The 23,685-nt window shown below is 35.5% G+C and overlaps 1 pseudogene across 1 annotated transcript; it reads left to right on the top strand.

The window, feature by feature from the left end:
- Window positions 1–1,744: 1,744 nt before the first annotated feature.
- On the top strand, window positions 1,745–22,460 carry LOC149225778 (abietadienol/abietadienal oxidase-like; annotated as a pseudogene). Its single transcript, XR_016247701.1, has 10 exons — window positions 1,745–2,066; window positions 13,108–13,391; window positions 19,600–19,642; window positions 20,225–20,374; window positions 20,760–20,996; window positions 21,192–21,278; window positions 21,480–21,558; window positions 21,682–21,797; window positions 21,883–22,001; window positions 22,186–22,460. The product of XR_016247701.1 is annotated as an abietadienol/abietadienal oxidase-like (transcript).
- The last annotated feature ends 1,225 nt before the right edge of the window (window positions 22,461–23,685 follow it).

Genomic DNA, 23,685 nt, shown 5'->3' with positions numbered 1-23,685 from the left:
GGAACCAAGGAGTCAAGAATAGCCCTACAGTTCCCATGAACCAAGGGCCCTCTGCTAAGGCCTTTTCATAATGCTTACAGTTATCAAATAGAACAATGAAGTAACCTTTCGAACAAAAAAAGATCTTACAATGATGTGTCCAGTTTGCATGGATCCATGCATAGAGATCCTGAGATCGCGGCCACAATCCATTAAATCTGCAAATGATGGCTCTTTCTGCAAATTCTTGAAGATGGGAAGCCAGATCTTCATGTATGAGTTCAACAGAGGGAACTTCTTCAATCTTGTCAACCAAGAAGGCCTTAGATTTAAGGGCTTCCGGGGGTTTGGGGTTCTCAGAGTGAACTGCGTCTTTGTATGAGAAAGGCCGAGTAGAGGATGACTGTCCCGCTGCACCTCCTCTCAAACGAAGGGTTACCACCACAGAGCTGTTCCTGGAGATGCTGTAAGCAGAGAGGGGAAGAGGGTTTTCAAGTTGTTTACCTTGAAAGAGAAGTCGCTGAAGGCTTGATGGGATCCCCATTCTGCGCTCTAGATTCAGTTTGAGTTCCTGCACCAGATCTGAAGGGCTAACCCATTGCATGATGGTTCTGCCTGCAGGCTGAGAGACTTGGATCTGAAAGGAGTCAGATAAGGGCCTTGACCCCATGCCAGGGCTTCTTGAGCTTTCTAGATCAGATCTGCCGTGGCTATTTCCCATCCGAGGGAGCAGACCTGCAAGATCTTGGCCGATCTGTTTGATGAGAGCCCGATCTGATTGATCAGCGGCGGATCTGATTTCCAGTGCACGGCTCAGAGAGTCGACGGCCTCAACAAGGTCATCAACCTTCAATGCATCGCAGCCTTTTTGAAACAGAGCTTCCGCATCTTCCAGGGTTTTAGGGAAGGGTTCTTGCTCAGCAGTCGCGGCTTCTCCCTTACAGGGTTCTTGCTCAGCAGCTGCAGCTTCTCCATTACAGGGTTCTTGCTCGGCAGCTGCAGCTCCTCCATTACAGAGTTCTTGCTCGTCAGCTGCAGCTCCTCCATTACAGAGTTCTTGCCTGTCAGCCGCAGTTCCTGTCCCGGCCTCTGGACAGTCCGGGGTGCTAGGCTCGGCGGCACTAACAGTACTATTTTCAACAGGGGGCGCACTTTGATTTTCGCCCTCGACGGGAGCCGAACCCTCGACAGTAGTGGGCTCCTCTGGAATGCCGGTTTTCGCAGGGTCTGCAGACGACGAAGACATGGCTCGAGTAATAAAAAATATATAATATATATATATATATATATATATATATATATAAATGTAAAAAAAAATTATTATTTTTTCTTATAAAATATGTTTATCAATATTTATCAGTTATTTAATTTTTACAACTGTATTAATATAAAATAAATTAAAAATAATATAAAAATTGAAATTTAATAAATTATTAATACCAATCTAAACCTAAATTAAAGTGAAATAAATTTAAATTTAATGAATGTTGTAAGAATATTGATGAAAAATGCAGGTAAGACAAATTTTTGAGTTTTGCTAAGAATATGGATAGAAAATGTAGGTAAGACCAACTTTTGAATTCTAGAATATGTCTAATTTCGTCGGATGCGACAAATTTTGGAATCTTGATTAAAATAGAAGGAAGTCACTTTTGGATTTATGCAAATAATAATAAATAAATTACCTGAAATACGACAAATTTTGGGATCTATACACAGTAGAAGCGGCCGACATCTCCAGCTAACCATCTATCTCATTAATCAATCGAGCGCCATAAAGAGCCCACCGGGGCTAAAAGTTCTCCTGCATCAGAACCAATATCCACTGATAGGATTAACGAGGCGCCAATGGCAGACCAAATATCATTACTGTTGGTGGTGTTCACCGTAGCGGTGGCGCTCCTCCACCTTATTTACAGGTGGTGGAATGCCCAGGGAGGCCAGAGAAAGACTAATAATGAGAAGAATCAGGAGGTCCATCTGCCTCCTGGTTCGACTGGATGGTCGCTGATTGGCGAAACCTACAGTTATTATCGCTCCATGACCAGCAATCGTCCCAGACAATTCATCGACGACAGAGAGAAAAGGTAATAAGCTCTGTGTGTGTTTTGCTTCGTTTGTTTTCTTTTGAACTTTTAGCAATGTGCAGTACAGAGGGGTTTTATCAATGTGTAGGGAAGGGATTCCTAATATTGTGCAGGGACTAGTAGTTGATATAATACTGGTCCCACCAAACCACCAGTGATTAAGACTTTTGAAACCAAAATTTAAACAGAAATAAATAACATTATGTATAAATAAGTTTTAAATTATGTCCAAAAATCACCCATACATTGACTGGGCCCACAACTGTCCATAAATAGTATTTTACTACTTAATATTGCAAAACATATTGACCCAAGTAGAAAACAGCTAGAGCCATAAAGGCTTCCAAACTGGTCTATTCCAGAAGTACAAAACAGCAGTCACTTCAACCCCCACTCATCAGAACTGCAACTTTGCATCCCAAATAAATATGCCTACCTGCACATAACAAAAGGAATGTATGTCAGCCATAACTGCTGAGTTGTTCAACAACTAAACACCCTATGTTCAATAAATGACACCCAACCCATCAACAATTAAATCCAATTTGTTCAATAAATGACACCCAACCCAATAACAATTAAATCCACTTTGTTCAATAAATGACACCCAGACCCAATAACTGCAATAAATGACACCCAACTCATTCTATTTCTCATTAAAACAGATCAAAGCACATGGATCAACAAATAAACAATTCCCAACCATTAGATCACAGCAAATTAAATCCATACCACACATTCAAAAAGAAGCCATTGCAATCCATGTGCATCCATGTCCACCAATTAAAATCAAGTCCCCAAAACTATAAAAGAAGTCCACCCACTGTTGAAGTTGCATCTTATGCTTTCAAACTATTCAGCAAACTTGAAGACAACATCACAAAACAGTGGCCAATATATTCAAGTCAGTTTTATGAATTACAACTCATTCTTCTTACAGTTCTGTTTTCATTGTTTTCATTTATCAGATTTCTTACATTACAGTTCTGTTACAGTTCTATTTTCATTGTTTTCATTTATCAGATTTCTTACATTACAGTTCTGTCCATTCATTTATCAGATTTCTTACATTACAGTTCTGTCCATAGGGTGGTGACAGTTAACCTATACAGTTACAGTTAACCTTTTTTATACAGAGTTTATGTATGTGTTCTAGCTTATACAGTTAACCTATTGAATACAGTCGTATCCATCTAATCAACGTCACAGGTTGCTTACCTTACAGGAATTGAAGGTTAGCTTACAGGAATTATTCGATCATCAGCTTCATAGGGATTACAACTTACATATCACAAATGTTACGTATGTCCAAATGTTATGTATGTCGTGCTAGTACTGTAGTCATAGCTTGTTTACCTAACAAGAATTGAACATTGAACCTTAGCTTACAGGAATTGAGCGATTATTATGGCTTGGGTTCTATGCAGAATGAGTTAAAACATAGAACAAAAACGAATTGTAACTTTAATGACTCTAATAAACTTAGTAATTTTTCACATATTTTCAGACCTTGACAATCATCATTGAGACATCACATTGAAACATAATCGAAAGACATGTATTTTCAGAAGCATGAAGCTATTGAGAAAGCAAAAATTTTGATATTGAGTCGAAAGAGTGCAAATAAGTGAATTTCTACTACTGGTGAATGGACCATAGAACTGAGGAATGGTTTCTTAGAATGGAAGCCCGAGCGGATGACCATTTCTCTTTATTGAATTAGATGACTGTAAGATTTTGGATAATGAGAAAACACAATTATAAGTAACATAGCAGATGACCGTCTTATTGGCCTTCATATCTTTTCACCTCGTTGAGCTAGAGTGAGCTAGAACAAAGCTAGAACAAAGCATGGTTTCAGTTCACCCTTATCTATGAGTGAGCTAGAACAAAGCTCTGTATAATTACATATGTTATATGTATATTAAAGCTGAATCCAATCTATTAGGGAGATAACCAACCTGTGATACAGGTACTTTATCATATCTATACATGTATTTCTTAGGTTAGCACTGATAGTTCAACCTTTAGATGATGTTACTTGTAAAATATCTGTGCTATTACTTATGCCGAGTGTAATGAGAATGAGACAAGCAAGTGATTAGGTAAACAAGCATGGTTAGAAAGAGTCATGTGTAACTACTGTGTTCTAATTGCATAGCTTGTCATAAGCTTAGATAAGATACAAAGGTGACAAGTTAATCAATATACAACATGATATCCCGGGGTTCTCACTCTACACGCATATCCTAAGGTAATACATATGGATAGACTGTAATCACTGTATACGCATATCCTAATGTAACAAGCTCTGTATCCTAATGTATACGCATATCCTGACACTGCCCTATGAAAGTGAAACATTTGCTCTCATTATGAAAACAGTGACATACATGTTGACAATTTCCTGTAATAGAGGAAAAGTATTTTTGCAGAATTAATAACGCATAATTTGACATATATTCAAATGTCTAAATGCAACATACATGTTGATAATTTCCTGTAATAGAGGAAAAGTAATTTTTGCAGAAGTAATAAAGCATAATTTAACATATATTCTAATGTCTAAATGCATGCAATAATTTTACAGGTTGTTGCATCTATGGCAAAAGGAAGTTACTCTGCTCGTACAAGGAGAAGTGGCAGGAGAGTGACAAGGGGTGCGCAGCTGCGATGCACATCGTCTGATGATGACAGGCCAGCTGATGTCGATGCCAGCAATGCACCAGGGAACATTGTTGAAGATGACCATGTGACAGCCGCTGATGTTAACACACCATCAGCCACAGAACCACCATCAACAACAGTCCAAGGGGCAAGCTCAACTAAAAAGATCAGTGCTATAAGAGGATGGACAAAATAACAAATGTTAGTTGCAATTGACGACATAGAGTTTAATGGATACTCAGTTCGGGCATCTGCAAAAAAACATGGTATTCCTCCCTCGTCAATACATTATTGGATAAATGGACTGACTCATACAAAACGTAGAGGGCCTCTTACAGTTATGACTGAGGATGAGGAGGCCGAGGTGGTTGAGTGGTGTAAAGAGATGGCCCAACTGGGACATGGGCTAGAGTTGATACAACTCAAATCAACAGTTGCTCAAATCTGTCAAGGGAGGCCAAACCCATTCAAAGATGGGTTTCCTGGTAAATCATGGTGGTTTGGGTTTAAAAAAAGGCATCCAGAACTTGTATTGCGTACTGCTGAGGGCCTTGACAGAGACAGAGCATTAAATTTGCGCCCTGCAGTTGTGCAAAAATTCTATGACACACTTTCTAGTGCTTATGATAAACATTCTTATGGAGCAGACCATATATGGAACTGTGATGAAACAGGTTTACAGGCAGGGAGGAATTGTGGCATGCGGGTAATTGCCAAGAGAGGGAGCCGAAATGTGCCAAAGATTTTGCCCAAGAGCAGGGAGTGGATAACTATTTTATGTTGTGTTAATGCAATTGGTACTTCAATCCCAGGATTTTATCTATTCAAAGGTAAAAATCAACTGAAAAACTATATACAGAACTGTGAACCAGGTGCATGCATGGCTGCACATCCCCATGCATGGATGACTAAAGAACTGTTTCTAAGTTGGCTTTTTCACTTTGCTGCATCGGTACCAGGTGGCGTCTCGCCTAATAACAGACACCTTTTGATATTAGATGGCCATGGGAGCCACATGGCTGTACAAACAATTGAGGAAGCAAACAATTTAGGCATCGACCTGTTGACATTGCTTGCTCATACCACTCATAGGCTGCAACCCCTTGATGTTAGTGTGTTTGGCCCTTTCAAGAACTATTTCAGGTCGGAGCGTGCTGCATGGATGGCAAAGACTCCAGGGGTTGAGGTGAAAAGGTTTGAGCTAGCAGAGCTTGCAAGTAAAGCTTTTAAAAGGGCTTTGACACCATCAAATATCAAGGCTGGCTTTAGGAGGACAGGAATCTGGCCACTGAACTATGATGCTCTTATGCATGATACTGGTTGTAGCCAAGCGTTTCATGTGGATGGTTAGGAAGAAGGGAATGTCCAAACATGTGTTGAAGTGCAAGAAGTAGATGACCAAGATGATGTTGTTGCAGCTGGTAATATGATTTCCCTGTCTCAAGGACAGTTATATGCTGAAGATGATGAAACTGTATGTGAAACACAATATAACAATGAACAAATTCCTAGTAACATGGAGATTGTTCCACCAACTCAAGAACATCAAATTCCTGTTGCTGATATTGCTAATGATATTGTTGAACATGCAGTTGACAATGACCAATTGACATTGCCAAGCCAAGTAACCCCACCTTCATGGCTAGCAGAAGCAATGATCAATATGAATGCACATAGTGTCTCAGCAACCAATGAAGAAAGCATGAACATGCCCTCACAACCAGCAGAATTGAACAGTGAAATTGTTCATTTTTTTGTGGACAATAGATCAATGGAAGAAGATGAAGGACATAATGAGGCATCAAATGAAGATAATGATATGGTTCAATCAGTTCCAACAGATACTGAAAGGGAAGTACCAAGCAATGACATGCAGGTGGGAGGGGTGGAGAAGACACTTGGACGGTTCCTAAAGCTACCAGTAGAGAGAGTATCAATGAGAAAAAAGCAAGGTGCACCGGGTAGTCTTCGTCTGGGCCGAAGCTCACAGCTACTCACCTCAGAGGACTATATAAACCTGTTAGTTGAGTCAGAAAAAAAGAAACTTGAAATGCAAGAATTAAAACAGAAAAAGAAGGATATGGTCAAGGAGAAGAAGGCAGCAAGGATTGTTGCAGCACAACAGCGAGCAGAAGAAAGGATTGAAAGAGATAAAGCAAGGCAAGTTAAGGACCAACAAAAGCAAATGGCAAGACAGGAAAAGGAAAAACGAAAGGCACAACAAATGCTTGAAAAGGAACAAGGGATGATCAACGATACAAGAATAGCGGATGAAACTAGGATTATTTCAAACTCATTGGACTCCATTGCAGATAATACACCATTATTCCAAGATCTCATAAACATTCAAGTGCCCCACTATCAAACCGAGGGTTTACGCACTTGCCTTGTTCCTACCAGAGCTGGTGTCAATTCTCTGTATGCTCATTACACACCTCCACTTAATGCAAGGGTCAGTAGTGCAAATGTGAGGTATGGGTACTCAATACCTCCATGGTTGGAAGCTGCAAATTGGAATCAATCATATGGCAACAATCAACCATTTCCTAATCAGCCCTTGACTGGTAGGCCAACCTACCTGGCTGAAGAAGGTAACTCGGGGAGTTTTGGCACTCAAGATTCTCAGGGCCATAAAGAATAGGGGTGTCATATGTTTTCGGTTCTAACCACATTATGATGTGGATTTTGGATGGATTGTATCTTTTTCTTGGCACAGCAACATTTTGGCTTACAACCTAGTAGTGATTTCTTGTGGCAACCTAACTGTGTGTTGATAAGAAATTTTCAATGGAATATGTCTTTCTGTAAAATATTAATTATGATAAAACTATTTCTATAAGTTATTCTGTGCGCACTGTACAAAGCTCTAAACTCACTTATGGCTCCAATAAGTGGACCGTTATAATGTGATGACAATGCTGGGCAAGTTTACAATCACTTAACACTGAATAGAAGTCTACACTCACAATTAGAAACACCTCCTGCTCGCTTCTAATGTACGAGGCACTAGTAGTAAGGAACTCTATACTTAGCATGTTATTGATTGAATTAGAATGAATAAGAACTTTACATTGTTGGAAACTAGAAATACAATAAAGAACATAGTTATGATTTTTATCAATCACCTAGGGGAGGGTCGCCAATACATGTGCGCCCTCCCCGCCACGTCAGTTTACCACGCGTCAACCCACATGGCTCCGGTACGACACCTGTCCACCGTGGAGTATGCCCAACTTATAGAGAGCATGTGTTTTTATATGTGTCAGTAAAAATGATGGAAGTATCTAAATTAATCAAATCAGTTGATGAACAACTATGAGAATCATATTGTTCCATCTTGTTACATCAACTTTCCAAAAGATAGAGAAATTTGGGTGCACAGTAACCTAATCAGCTATATGACGAATTGTGGCTTAGTCATTAATTCTTTTCTAAGCACCTATTCACCTTTTTCATTTTCCTTCATGAGTAGATCAATTGTTTGACAATATGAGTGATTCACATATGACAATTGTTTGGTTAACTAATGAATTGTTATAATTGACGCAAAGTTACAACAGCCTTCTTAGAGGGGGAAAAAAGAATTGGAGTAAAAATGGAAAATTAAAAATAGCTAAATTATTATAAAAACTAAATAAAAATAAAATTACAATAATTTATAAATCTACAAAATATAAACCAGCGTAGACCCATCTTAAGATGGGATCTTTTAAGCATCAAGAGAATCATGTCTCTGTTTCTTTAGATCCCTTTTTACACTTATGAGTTCTGGAGTTAATATTGATCTATAACAGTGTATTACGGTACAGAAAAATTATGAATTGCCTCTAATACATGTAAGAAGGAAATTCCAAAGCATTAGGTATACAAAAATCCCACAAAATTGCTTCAGAGCTCAAAATCTACAGCATGTTAAGCTTTCCTGTAATTTAAACTTCCCTGCACAAAACTAGGCATTGCAAAAATAAGAGAGATTCAAAGGAAATCAATGTACCGAAAGGAAATCCAGGGTAACTGCAATTGTGGGTCTTGTCATCAACGCTGGAGATAAATAAAGTTTAAAATTTGAATGAACCTTAGGAAAGATCAACAATCAGGCAGAAGCACATGCCATTCTTAAAGGGATTGAATTGGCTCTTGATAAGAGTGTTCACAATATCTAATGCATGGCAACTAAGCAACAATAATTATGTTTTTTGGAATAGAGATTATACCGACTCCATAAATTTAAAATTTCAGTAGGTCATGTGCTATATACGGGTCAAGGAGGGTTTTGATTCAATATTCTTTTCACATATTACAAGAAATTTACATTCAGAGGTACACAATCTAGACAATTCAACAGCTACAATGAACACCAGCACCCTACAAATATATCACTATTATCAACACATTCTCCTCTCCCGATAGCTCTGCACTCCTTATATCCCTGTTCCCCAAGCAACTAGGAAGAAAAGTTTCAAAAGTGCATAGAAATCTGTTTGCAGAATCAAATATTCCAACTTAGCACAATTCCTACACATCCCTTGGAAGTACAAAGGTTGTCTCCAACACAAATGGCAGACCACCAAAGAAATGGACTCTCCTATAATTGTGATAAAAAATATGCTCCAGGTCATAGGTGTAAAAAACAGAAATTGTTCCAAATTGATATGCCCACTCAAGACCTGACCGAAGACATAACTACTGAGAGACACTGGAGTTACAGGTTGAAAACACCAACACTCCAACTCAAGCAGATATCGAACCTATTTCTTCATGAAGAACGGTCAATCTCTTTGCATGCATTATCGGGCATTTCAACTCTAACAAAACCCTGACAAGGAAACTCTAACAAAACCCTGACAAAACTCTAACAAAACCATGACAAGGATTTAATCCTATAAAGTTTGCTAGTAAAAGCTGAGCGATATTAAAAGGAAATAAAAGAGTAGAAGCTTTGTTCATAAAACAGTAAACCCTACCCATTTCTTAACTTATAAACTCATCAGCTGTAAAAACAAAATAACCTTCAAATAGAGATGCACCGTCACAAGTGAAAACGATCTCAATAACTTAGCACTATGCAAGGTTTTACAGCATAAGGAAATCATAATATTCTACAATGAGTAAATCAAGAATAGTAGCGTTCAAACAGTATCCAGAGAAATGCTTTTAAGTCAATTTAAATAATAGAGAATGCAACTTGTGTGTAAAATTCGGAATAAGACTTTCATAGAAGGAAACAAGATAACAGTTATGACTTCAAGAAACCATAAATAAATTAACAGTATAACTGTGATTAAGGTCGTAAAATGTCCACGGCTTCCATACAAAGTCCATTAGAAAATAAAAAAAAAACATATAACTTATACAGAATGTCTACAAGGGCCGAGGCCGCTTGACAAGTCTCACTTCCAGAAAGGAGATTAAAAATACCAATAATTTACCGACAAGGAAATTACCAGGCTCTTGGCTAGAAATACATAACTACAACACTGTAGCCCAGAGAGCAACCTGAGTAGCAAGTCTGCGAAGAAGCTTCGTAAGGGTTTAGTGAGGCTTTAGAAGAGCCTTCCCCTCCGAGCAGTCGAATATAAAAAAAACAATAGCACGAAGCAGAGCACTCAGAACTCTATGAAAGAAAAGAGAAACCCTCATATGCCAAATGAAAAAGATACAATAGCAGGGACAATAAAAATGCAGCGTTTTTATCTATAAAGCAAACACAGTAACAAGACAATTGAGAGAAGCTACAGAGAGTTTCGAAAGTTGGTCTGGGCTCATTTCTGCGATGTTCCATTTTCCCTTTGTCTTTCTGCTCGGGGCCGGCTATGCAAGTCAGGGGAGAGTAGCTACAGAGCGTTTTGAGGGCTAAAACAGCAAAACAGCAAAAACAGAATGCCATAGAATGCCTAAAACCCTTAGCCCTAAAACAGCAAAAATGCCATAGAATGCCTAAAACCCTAAACCCTCAAAAAAATGCTCAAAATAATGCCATAAAATGCCATAGAAAGTTCACAAAATATCCTGTTAGAGATGCTTGTGTTGAAAAACACAGAGTAAAGCTGGTAGGATTAAAAATCCTACCGGTTACAGGCCATGGATGGTCGCCGACCTCCCCCACCTTCCCCACAGCTCGCCAGACCTTCTCCACACCTGCAACGTCCTTTTCCACACCTGCAACAGGAAGAAAAAAGCCATTAGAGATCAGAAAAACAACAAAAACAGCAGAGCAAAACAGAAAAATCCTATGTTACCTCAAGCTCAGTAGAATGGCGACCGACTCCTCCCCAAACAACAAAATCGCCGAATAAGACCACCACCAGAGAAATGCTAAACAACCGGCATTCCATGTTAAACAACTTGCATTCCAGAACGACCAAGAAATCCAGGCGGAAAAGCACAAGAAAAGCAGAACCGCTGTCCCAGCCAGAAACCCTGAAACTCCATCAAACCTTCGCACCAGCACACGAATAAACGACTCTGCGCGCAACAATACAAACCCTGTCAACTGAACACAGCATTCCCCCAACACACGTTCTAACCACCATGCGCGCAGGTTATAGGGCCGTCCGGCGCCATCTTCGGCGGGGGGCTTCGCCCAACAACCGGCCCCGAGCAAAAAGACAAAGGGAAAATGGAACATCGCAGAAATGAGCCCAGACCAACCTTTCAAATGGCGCGAAGGAGGAGTTTTAAGACGCGAGGTGATAGCCCACACGGCCAGCTCCACGGTGGACAGGTGTCGTACCGGAGCCATGTGGGTTGACGCGTGGTAAACTGACGTGGCGGGGAGGGCGCACATGTATTGGCGACCCTCCCCTAGTGCACAGGCGTTTGTTTGGTTGAAATTATAGCAAAAGAGTTTTTTTTCAAAATTTGATCAATGTGCAGTACAGAGGAGATTTATCAATGTGGAGTGCAGAGTTTGTTGGGTTGAAATAATATAAAAAATAAGTTCATGGTTGAAATAATATCAAAAATCGGGTTATAATATTTCAAAATATGATGGTTTCAAATAATAGATCTCATTTAAATTGAAGAATCTGAAGTAAGTTCAAATAATTAATTTTATTTTAGATTTCAAAATATTTTTGGAAATGTCTGTTTGGGTAGTTTAATTGGTAATGGTCATGGAAATGAAGTTTTACCCAACCGGAACTAGAAGTTTTAGGTTCAAATCTTGTGTTAGTGAAAATTTGTTCAAATCTTGTGTTAGTGAAAATTTGGGTTCAAATTTTGTGCTATCCGTGGAGGGTGAGAACTTGGGCAAGGGCTAACCAGCCTGCGATAGGGCATTAAATGCCCAGGTATATGCATGCTCTATAACAAAATAACACACAGCCTTTACTTTTAATTTATGTAGCCACCAAGGACTGTGTGTTATTTTGTTATAGAACATGCATATACCTGGACATTTAATGCCCTATGGCAGGCTGGTTAGCCCTTGCCGAGAACTTGGGCTCAAATCTTGTGCTATCTACTGAGGGTGAGAAATTAGACACAATAAAGATGATCTTGGGTTCAAGTCTTGTGCTATCCCCAAGAGTGAAAAGTTGGACATAATAAAAATGTAGTCTTACTAAAATTAAAAAAAAAACATTTCTAAAAATTACAATCCAATTAAGTTAAACACCAAAATATACTGATATAATAATAAGTATAATCTCCCCTAAAATACTCTGTATTCTGTCAAATTCTTGAAATGTAAGAATCATTTAGAATTGTAAATCACAAAATTTCAAGAATCATTTAGAATTGTAAATCACAAATTTTTTTGTTTTGAAAATGGTTGAAAATTGATTTTCTGAAATTTACAAGCGAATTAAGTTGAGCACCAAAATATACCAATATAGTAATGGGTAATTTTTCCACAAAATATACTGTGTGCTCTGTCAAATTTTTGAAATATATGATTTAGATTGGTAGATCATAGAATTTTTTGTCTGTACACTGTCAAATTTTTGAAATATATGATTTAGATTGGTAAATCTTAGAATTTTTTGTTTATGGAAAAGATAAGTTGTACTCTGTATTTTTTTGAAATGTAAGAATGATTTAGATTGGTAAATCATAGAATTTTTTTGTCTTGGGAAGAGAAATATATGATTTAGATTGGTAAATCATAGAATTTTTTGTTTATGGAAAAGATAAGTTGTACTCTGTATTTTTTTGAAATATAAGAATGATTTAGATTTGGTGTAGTATTTATGATTTAGATTGGTAAATCATATAATTTTATGTCTTGGGAAGATAAGTTGAGTACTGATATTCACAGCAGAATTAATCAATTATGAATATTGACATCAGAATATCAGAACCAGGAGATACCATTATATCGTAGGGCTCTGCATTAATATAAAATTCATTCATGTGGATATTGACATAACAGATACGATTCGGACATTTTCGTATCTCATTTATTTGGAAGCCAAGCAGTTATATCATCGGATCCCCAGTTCAACAAGTATGTCCTGCAAAACGAGGGGAGGTTTTTTCAAGCTCATTACCCAAAGGCACTGAAAGCTTTGATAGGCGATTACGGGCTGCTCTCGGTGCATGGCGATCTGCAGAGGAAGCTCCATGGAACAGCGGTGAATTTGCTGAGTTTGAGAGGCTGAAATTTGATTTCATGGAGGAAATCCAGAATCTCGTTCACTCCACGCTGGATAGATGGTTATGTTAAGCTCCATTAATTTAACACAAAAGCTGCCTTGATTTATGGAGTTGCAGCTTTTCTTAACTTATGGAAACCAACTGCAGTAGTTTCCTTAAGTTAAGAAAATCAACTGCAATTACTAAATTAATAAATGGGAGCTACTAAAGTGGTCCATTACTTTGATCTCATCTCTACCTTGATTTGTGGTTTTTCTAACACATAGCATTTAGAAGCTTGATGGAAGCTTAGCTATATGTTTATCTGTTGGTCCCCAAGCTCATATCTCAAACCCCTTCAGTTCTACACCATCTAGCTGAGATAGCAGAGCTCGGAAGTGCCTTCAGAATTTTGTGTTCTTTTGTTTGGACAGAAGCTGGAGTGCTGAAGGAGAAGCTGGAGTGCTGAAGGAAAAGCTTGTGGACTGTGGCCTGCATCAATACATCACCAATGGCTGGAGGTAACTCGTATCCCTGGGCAATAAGGTTTAATGATTCTTTGAGTTTATTCCGCATGCAGAATCATTGCTGAATTGGTAGAATGTCTAACAGTTGGTATCAGAGCCTGAATTTACTTCTGCCTTGGTGTGCGATTCGAATAGCATTAGAAAATTTATTTATGAAGATTGCGCAACCATTAGAATCATATATTCGACCCATGGTTTGCGCAAAATTTCGGATGCATGCCTGAAACGAATAGAAAACATATAAAGTTATCTCGGAAACTATTTTTTACTTATATCAAGTCATGTTTAATACAAATATGAATATAACACTTTATAGATTCATGGGAAACTCGGAATCCAACAGATAATCTTTATTTTAAAAATAGCGAAAGTGTCTGCAATCATATTTCAACTTGCCCAACAGGAAAAATTCCGTCTATGTTGGACCAGTAATTCGGTCCTGAATAGAAGTGTCAACAACTTTTTCAATTTGCCCGACCAAAAATTCAGTCATGTTTGGAAAGTAAATGGTGCTGAAGAGTATATCCATGAAAGGAAAAATCTTTTGCAAACTTCCATTCACACTAGTTTTCCAATATAATTGAGGGATAGAATTCGGGGTCCCATTATATCTTTGGACTATATATATTTACCAGTAGCGTTTTTTCACTGTAGTAACTAGCGCTAGCGCTAGTCAAGATCTGGAAAAGATTGTTTGGCCTGGAGCAAGAATCGCTCGAGGATCGAACTTGCGTTTCCTCTCCACGAATTGGTCCCACTTCTTACCGAAATGTTTCTTCCACTCTCCATTCGTTTTGTAATGAGTAAGATATTGTATCATTTCAATGCCCTCCCTTACGCATATTCCAAGAATCTCCACATTCTCTGCGAATATGCTCTCTATGGAATTAGCACCTGGTGAATTTGGATGAATAAAACGTAGTATTCCCACCAAGTAGAAGATCTCTTCATCAGGCACAGCTGTAGACATTCGAGAATCCCACCTGCAAAGATAACAACATATTTTGGATTAGTATTGTTAACAAGTTAATCACAGGGTGGAAGAGGGAGATATGCATATTTACTTGTTTCTGTTCAGAGGATATAGGAGGATGGGTCCTCCTATGCCATGTTTAAGAATTCCTTTCAAAACCTTGCTATCGAAACGTGAGATTTGAGATTTCGGTATGAAGAGATTTAGCCAGGGATGAGGAGCATCCCACATTCCAGTGGCTCTGGCCGAGATCTCTTCCCTATGTACACGGTTAAGAAAAGCGAAATATGATATGTCAATGTCACAATTCGAACCTTTTATGAAACTCAGAGGAGCCAGCATGGTGTCGAATTTCTGCAAAACTTTCAGAGTTCAGAGTGTTTACAATTTTACTGCGTTGAAACTATTGAGAAACAATTTTAGGGTTTATGTAAAAGAACACTGTGATCATCTAATCAAACCTTTTTCAAGGTCGTGAAATCAGTGGTATTATGATAATATAACGCCACCTCCGGGCAATATAGAACTGGGCCTGAATTTGGAGGGATGAGTGATGGGTGGAGGGACGTGTCAGTGGTTTCTAGCATGCAACTATAATTAGACCAATCAAGTTACGTTTAGATTAAATCTGTGAATTTTGTGCTTTTCTTGGCTTTTATTGTCAAGGTTGGTATCGCCTCAATGAAAATTTCTACACTTTTGTATCTATTGCCATCATAAATTTGCAGTTGGGTAGGGATTCCTTCGACTGCTTGGGGTAAGGTGTATTGAATATGCAGATTTATCCAAACCCATCTAAACCTGGGTTTAATATGACATGCACCTCGAGGGCAAAAAGTTACATGATGTGTATTGTTTTCTAGTGGGAGCTATGAACCCCAAGGCGTTTTAATATGGTATATATTTTGATTATGTTTTTATAGTTTGGTTATAATTTATATAGTTAATTTGGATAACTATATAAAATCAACAATGCAAAATGCAAAATGCAAAGTAAGTTTTACATTGAACTTACATTTATGAACATTTGTAATTAAAGAGAAATAAGAAATGGTTTATTTCTCATTTTGGCATTCAGTTTATGAACATTTGTAATTGAAGAGAAATAAGAAATGGTTTATTTCTCATTTGGGCATTCAGTTTATGAACATTTGTGATTGAAGAGAAATAAGAAATGGTTTATTTCTCATTTGGGCATTCAGTTTTGATTCTATGTTTATTTCGCATGAAGTTCAGATTTAGCGTTGTTGAAAATTAAGTTTTTGTGAGCAAAATAACTTGTTTGCTGGTCTCTTTTGTTGTTTTATAAACTTAAGGACGGAGCCTGAAGTCAAGCCAGCTAGTCTTCGAACTGCATTTGCTATGCAAATGCAAAGTAGATCAAAGCTGATTCAGTCAATCTTCGGGTTAATTTTATAAATTGAACAATCAATTTTTAGTCATTTTCAGTAAAGCTGACTGCTTTTGATTTTGCTGGAGAATTATTACAGTTATATGGAGTTTATTAAAATGTCATTTTGACTTACTCTTTCAGTAAACATTATTTTTCTCCCTGGTTAAGTTTTGTTTATGCAACAAAATTAATGTCTAGTGATCCATGTAATTTTAATTAATTAGAGAGTAGCCACAACATCTTTAATTAAATAAAATTATATATTGATTGGCAAGATCACATAAAGATTATTTAGACATTAAATTGTAATTAATTACACTGAATATAATAAATTTTATCCCACAGGAATTTTTATTATATTTATGTGATTAATTAGGATAAAATTTCATAACCTACCCACAGGAGTTATGAATTAATAAGTTTTATCATAAAGTTGTATTGAATCTGTTTGAATTGAAAATTCAGCCCACAGGCAATTTTCATGTCATTTGATTCAATTCTTTTTAGCATGTTTTACATTGGTAAAACGTGAAAGATCATAAAGTTTTGTTGAATCTGCTTGAATTGAAAATTTAGCCCACAGGCAATTTTCATGTCATTTGATTCAATTCTTTTTAGCATGTTTTACATTGGTAAAACGTGAAAGATCATAAAGTTTTGTTGAATCTGCTTGAATTGAAAATTTAGCCCACAGGCAATTTTCATGTCATTTGATTCAATTCTTTTTAGCATGTTTTACATTGGTAAAACGTGAAAGATCATAAAGTTTTGTTGAATCTGCTTAATTGAAAATTTAGCCCACAGGCAATTTTCATGTCATTTGATTCAATTCTTTTTAGCGTGTTTTACATTGGTAAAACGTGAAAGATCATAAAGTTTTGTTGAATCTGCTTGAATTGAAAATTTAGCCACAGGCAATTTTCATGTCATTTGATTCAATTCTTTTTAGCATGTTTTACATTGGTAAAACATGAAAGTTCATAAAGTTTTATTGAATCTGTTTGAGTTGAAAATTTAGCCCACAGGCAATTTTCATGTCATTTGATTCAATTCTTTTTACCATGTTTTACATTGGTAGAACATGAAAGTTTATTAAGCCTCAACATAAGCATGTGATTCTTTATTTTGATGCAGTAGTACAACCTGCAAATTTCTCTGAAATTCGTTCTGACATTCCCGAACTTGAGGAAGTAATCTCGTTTGTTTGTTATGAATCTAATATGGTTAACGTTAATAGCCAGTGAGAAGTGAGCAAAGCATCTTATCAGGAAACAAGATGGGCTCGCATGTGGAAGCTGTAAGAACATGTTATTTAACTTTAAGTAGTGGTTTTGTTTTGGAGTTAGAGAAGACCTTTTATGTTCCAAGTTTTTCTAGAAACTTGATTTTAGTTTCAAGGCTTGTACCTTTTGGATATTCCTTAAACTTTTCATAAGAATCTTTCAGTCTATTCTATAAATCTGATTATGTTGGGAATGGTATTTTGTCTAATGGTCTTTACTGCATTAATTACAAAACAATGTCACATATGATTCAATGCATGTTCACACTGGTACTAAAAGATGATGATTAATAACACTTCTTCATGAATAACACATCTTCATTGATTCCCCTCTAGTCATGGTGAGCAATTGGTTTGCAAGCTCAAGAAGTCATTGTATGGTTTAAAACAAGCATCCCGCCAATGGTATTTGAAATTCCATAGTGTAATTTCTTCTTTTGGTTTTGTAGAAAACATTATGGATCAATGTATATACCTGAAGGTTAGTGGGAGTAAAATTTGTTTCTTGTTTTACAAATGGATGACCTTTTTGCTAGCAACCAATGATAAGGGTTTGCTACATGAGGTGAGACAATTCCTCTCTAAAAGTTTGATATGAAGGATATAGGTGAGGCATCTTATGTCATTGGCATTAAGATCCATAGAGACAGATTTCGAGGCATCTTGGGTCTGTCCCAGGAAACTTATATTAATAAAAAATTTAGAGAGATTTCAGATGAAGGATTGTTCACCAAGTATAGCTCCCATTGTGAAGGGTGATAGGTTCAATTTGAACCAATGCCCGAAGAACGACTTAGAAAGGGAAAAAATGAAGAACATTCCATATGCTTCTGCTGTCGGAAGCCTAATGTAGGAATGTTGGGACGATGTCAGAGTGATCCAGGTTTAGACCACTGGAGAGCTGCAAAGAAAGTAATGAGGTACCTTCAAGGGACCAAAGACTACATGCTTATGTATATCCGGTTTGAGGCTGCTTTACATGGTGTATGGCTTAAGAATTTCATTTATGGGCTTAGAATTATGGATTCTATATCTAAGCCATTGAGAATATATTGTGATAATTCATCTGCTGGTTTTATGGCTAAAATAGTGGGAGTCGAAATAAACACATCGACATTAAGTATTTAGCTATAAGGGAACGTGTTAAAGAAAATAAAGTGGTCATTGAGCACGTCAGCACTGAGTTAATAATCAATGATCCTTTGATTAAGGGCATGCCACAGTTAATTTCAAGGATCATGTATTGAATATGGGACTTGGTTCCATTATGCAGTTTTTTTTTTTCATTGTATGGACAATGTTAATGAAATTCTTAATTATTGTGATGTTTTTTCTCATATTATGTGCACCTTAAGTTGATTTGAGAAAATTCATTTAAGAAGGACCAAGAATAAACATAGGGTTTATTCATTAAGAAATTGTTGCCACATAAATTATAATAAGAATAAATGCATAGTAATACATGGAAGGTGATACTCGCCATTAGAGGACTTATCGCCATGATTCATGTATCTATTACTTAATACAGATTATCAATGGTTTTTAAGTTGAGACATTAAGTTTGGAAGTATGGACCAAGTGGGAGAATGTTAAGCTCCATTAATTTAACACAAAAGCTGCCTTGATTTATGGAATTGCAGCTTTTCTTAACTTATGGAAACCAACTGCAATAGTTTCCTTAAGTTAAGAAAATCAACTGCAATTACTAAATTAATAAATGGGAGCTACTAAAGTGGTCCATTACTTTGATCTCATCTCTACCTTGATTTGTGGTTTTTCTAACACATAGCATTTAGAAGCTTGATGGAAGCTTAGCTATATGTTTATCTGTTGGTCCCCAAGCTCATATCTCAAACCCCTTCAATTCTACACCATCTAGCTGAGATAGCAGAGCTCGGAAGTGCCTTCAGAATTTTGTGTTCTTTTGTTTGGACAGAAGCTGGAGTGCTGAAGGAGAAGCTGGAGTGCTGAAGGAAAAGCTTGTGGACTGTGGCCTGCATCAATACATCACCAATGGCTGGAGGTAACTCGTATCCCTGGGCAATAAGGTTTAATGATTCTTTGAGTTTATTCCGCATGCAGAATCATTGCTGAATTGGTAGAATGTCTAACAGGTTAGACAAGAAGGAAGTTTCTCTGCAGAATGAATGTCACCAGGTAAGTGAATTTTTTCTTTTTTATTTAATTTTTTTATTTGAGTTTTTATTTAAATTTAGATATGGGAAATATTTTGGAATTTGATAATTTGATTAAAGAAGTATGATCAACTTATATAATATGTTTGAAATTTACAACTTAATTCAACTGCTGTAGTCTAATCAAACTCTTTTTTTGTCTTGAAAATCATGGAAATTCCTGTTATATTTTGATAACATCTTGCAGGAAATTTTATAAATCTTAGTTATAGTTGTCAATCTTCAATATTTGGTGTGCCCTAGAGGTTTTTGATAGTGCTGAATCCATTTCCACTATAAAAACATGATTCAAACACGGCTACTGTATAATTTTTTGAATTTTTTTGCCCAAATTCCGGATTTTTTACCCTCCCTACCATTCCTCCACCTCCATAAATGCCTTTAAATTCAATTAAGTTCAAATTCAATTAAGGTCAAATTTATTTTGTAATTCATACAAGGAACTATTACTAATTCCTCCATAAACGTTTAAATTCAATTAAGTTCACATTTATTTTGTAATTCATACAAGGAACTATTACTAATTAATTATTTCTTGGTGTAGATGGTTCTCAACTTGATGGCCAAACAACTGCTCGATTTATCTCCTTCCAAAGAGACAAATGAGATTTGCGAGCTATTCGTTGACTATACCAATGCAGTGATCGCCATTCCCATCAAAATTCCTAGTTCTACTTATGCAAAGGGACTCAAGGTAGGTATCTCATTAAAATTGTAAAATACCCTTAATATAACTCAAGTTTTATAAAATACCCTTAATATAACTCAAGTTTTATAGTTATTAAAAAATAAGGTTTTAAAACTTCATTTTACTGCACAATAACTTTGTTTTTATGGTTTTCAAAATAGGAATCTGAAGAATTGAAATAACCTGATTTTAATTTTATTTTTATAGTTATAATTATGAAAAAAAAAATCTGAAAATTTGAAATAATCTCATTTTAATTTTATAGTTATGAAAATAGAGATTTGAAGAATTGGGATAACTTTATTTTATGATGTTGTTCGTTAACTTTGTTATTATAGTTGTGAAATAAAGATTTGAAGAATTGAAATAACCTCATTTTATGATGTTGTAGGCAAGGGAGGTCCTCATAAGAAAGATTTCCAACATGATAAAAGAGAGAAGGGATCATCCTCATATTGTTCACAAAGATCTGTTAACTAAACTTTTGGACGAAGACTTTATTTCTGATGAAATTATTTGTGATTTTATATTATTCTTGCTCTTTGCTGGACATGAGACTTCTTCTAGAGCCATGACATTTGCTATCAAGTTTCTCACAACTTGTCCCAAAGCATTGACTCAAATGAAAGTAAGTATAAATTCATTAAATCAAATAAATGTAAGTATATGTATAGAATTTATTTGTTATCAAATATTTATTTATTATGTGAAGCGAATTGGAAGGGATGAAAGTGTTTATAGTTTTTCATTTTCAATTCTTATGCTTATTAAATTTTTTGATTTATAAAATTACGTAATGAAATATTTTATGTTGATATGATAGGAAGAACATGATGCTATATTAAAAGCCAAAGATGGTCATAAGAAATTGGAGTGGAATGATTATAAATCAATGAAATTCACTCAATGTGTATGTAAATTATTACTTTTTTTCCGCTCAATTCTTATTAACAAGGACGTTATTAGAAAGGTTATGATTAGAGATTTGTTAGCCTTGTTAAAGTGATTAGAAAAGTTTTTTTAATAACTATTAAAAAAACAATATTTATTTTATGATCCAAACTATGGAATATGGATATAAAGGTTGTGATTTCAATTTCATTCTTTACAGGTTATAAATGAAACACTTCGACTAGGTAACTTTGGCCCTGGGGTGTTTAGAGAAACTAAAGAAGACACTAAAGTGAAAGGTATTGTTGAGTTTTTATTTGGTAGATTTTATTCACGGTTACATACTTTTTCTAAATATTTTTACTTAATCATGTGTATTAAATTGTTGGTGTTAACATAATTTTGATCAATGTGTTTTATAGATTGTCTCATTCCAAAAGGATGGGTGGTCTTTGCTTTTTTGACTGCAACCCATCTAGATGAAAAGTTCCACAATGAAGCTCTTACATTTAGTCCATGGAGATGGGAATCGGATCAAGTAGGTTCATATTTATGATGCGCTCTAAATTGAAAATTTATATGGTAAAATAATTGCATAACTAAACTTATCCATAAATTTTCAGGATGTATCGAATAATCACTTATTTTCACCTTTTGGAGGGGGAGCTAGGCTTTGTCCTGGGTCCCATCTTGCTAGGCTTGAATTGGAACTTTTCCTTCACATATTTATCACAAGATTCAGGTTTATTTCTCCTCTTTCCATATGTTTTACAATATTTAAAACTTTAGATCATCATTACTAAAAATGTTTTTATAAATTAACAATATTTTATAAACATTTAATTCAAAACATAGACAATATAATTATTATGAAAACATTTTAAAATTAACAATTATATTGATTATTGTTATTATGTATATTGCAGATGGGAAGCACTTGCTGATCAACATCCCTCATATTTTCCATTACCTTATTTACCTAAAGGCTTTCCTATGCGCCTTTATAACAGAGAATGAAGAAATAATTTGTTTATTTTGATGTAATACTTATAAATAAGCATAACTTTAAATTAGCGAATATACTAATTATAAAAAAAAAAAAAACATAATTTTAGTTTATTTTATAATTTGATTTTAAATTTATATATTGTATTTCTTTATTAATTTCTCATTAATATTAACAACTATGTTACTCAGATAACCAATATTAATGGAAAAATAAGAGGGATAGGTGGAAAAATGACTCATATGTATTAATTGATTTAAGCTTTGATAACTATTATTGGAATATTGCAGATAGATGCCCTCTCAAAAATACCTCTAGAAACTGTTGTCATATGAACTTTAGTAATAATAGTGGAGAAGCTTTAAGACTAGATTTAATGTTTTTATGTAGATTCCAAAGTGGAATTTCCTTTACATGATGGTGAAATGGATACTTTATGCATTGACAAATTGATTCTTATGATGCAGTGAAATAATGTATAAATGAAGAGAAATATTTTTAGAAATGTACAAATAATCATTGTTATGGTGAGATAATTTTTGTGTGATGCAAGAAATTTTTCATTTAGGCAATGATCTTGTATGAACCAAGTTGATTTTTGCAACTAATTAGATATGTTTCTTATTTTAACTCTCTTTAATGTGTTTTCAGTGGATTATAAGGTTCAAGTAATCCTTCATTTTATAAATAAAAAATCACCCAATGTGGATAATTTTATTTTAGTGTGCATATCTTCAAATTTTCCAAAAGTATTAGAAACAACAAATTGTCATTTATGAAGGATTATAACATTCTCATGGGATATGTTAACACCATTTAAGGATTTTTGTTTGTATTAATCTCCAACATGATACCATTTTTTTCTCAAGAAATCATTTTCACATGATTTACTTCCATTACAAAATGTCATGTGTGATGCTTATTTCCACATCTTTGACAAGAGAGTCAATTTCTTGTTTTTCTGTAGCAACAAACTTTTCTTATTGGGATCACAAATCTAATTTATTATAAGAAGGTCAAGTAAATCATGAGGGACACTAAATAATTTGAAAAGCTAAATTTAAATGTGTAATGAAGCTTGAGTGTGCATTTTAGTAAAATTGGTCATGGTAGTGAAAGCATTGAATTTGTGGATTCATTGTGTGCAACTAAAGTGTAGTTTGGAAAATTCATAATGTGATATTTGTATACAATGTCGATTAATTTTACCATGTACACTTATATTCCACACAACACTCTTTTATATGGATTGGCATGCATTTCCTTTAGTCACCCAATCGTGATTCAGACCATGTTTTTAATGCCTAGAATTAAATAATTTTTCTCAAATTTGTGTATAGTTGGCTTATGAGATTTTTACAATTATTGAGCTAAACATTATTTTTTTTAAAGGAAAGGGTAGCTTTGCATTAATCAAACT

The sequence above is a fragment of the Pinus tabuliformis genome, chromosome J (assembly GCF_031772625.1).
Source record: "Pinus tabuliformis cultivar Carrire ecotype Pingquan chromosome J, CPIR1, whole genome shotgun sequence".
NCBI classification, from domain to species: Eukaryota; Viridiplantae; Streptophyta; class Pinopsida; order Pinales; family Pinaceae; genus Pinus; species Pinus tabuliformis.
The sequence above is the reverse complement of the archived record's forward strand: the minus strand, read 5'-3'. Positions and strand labels throughout refer to the sequence as shown.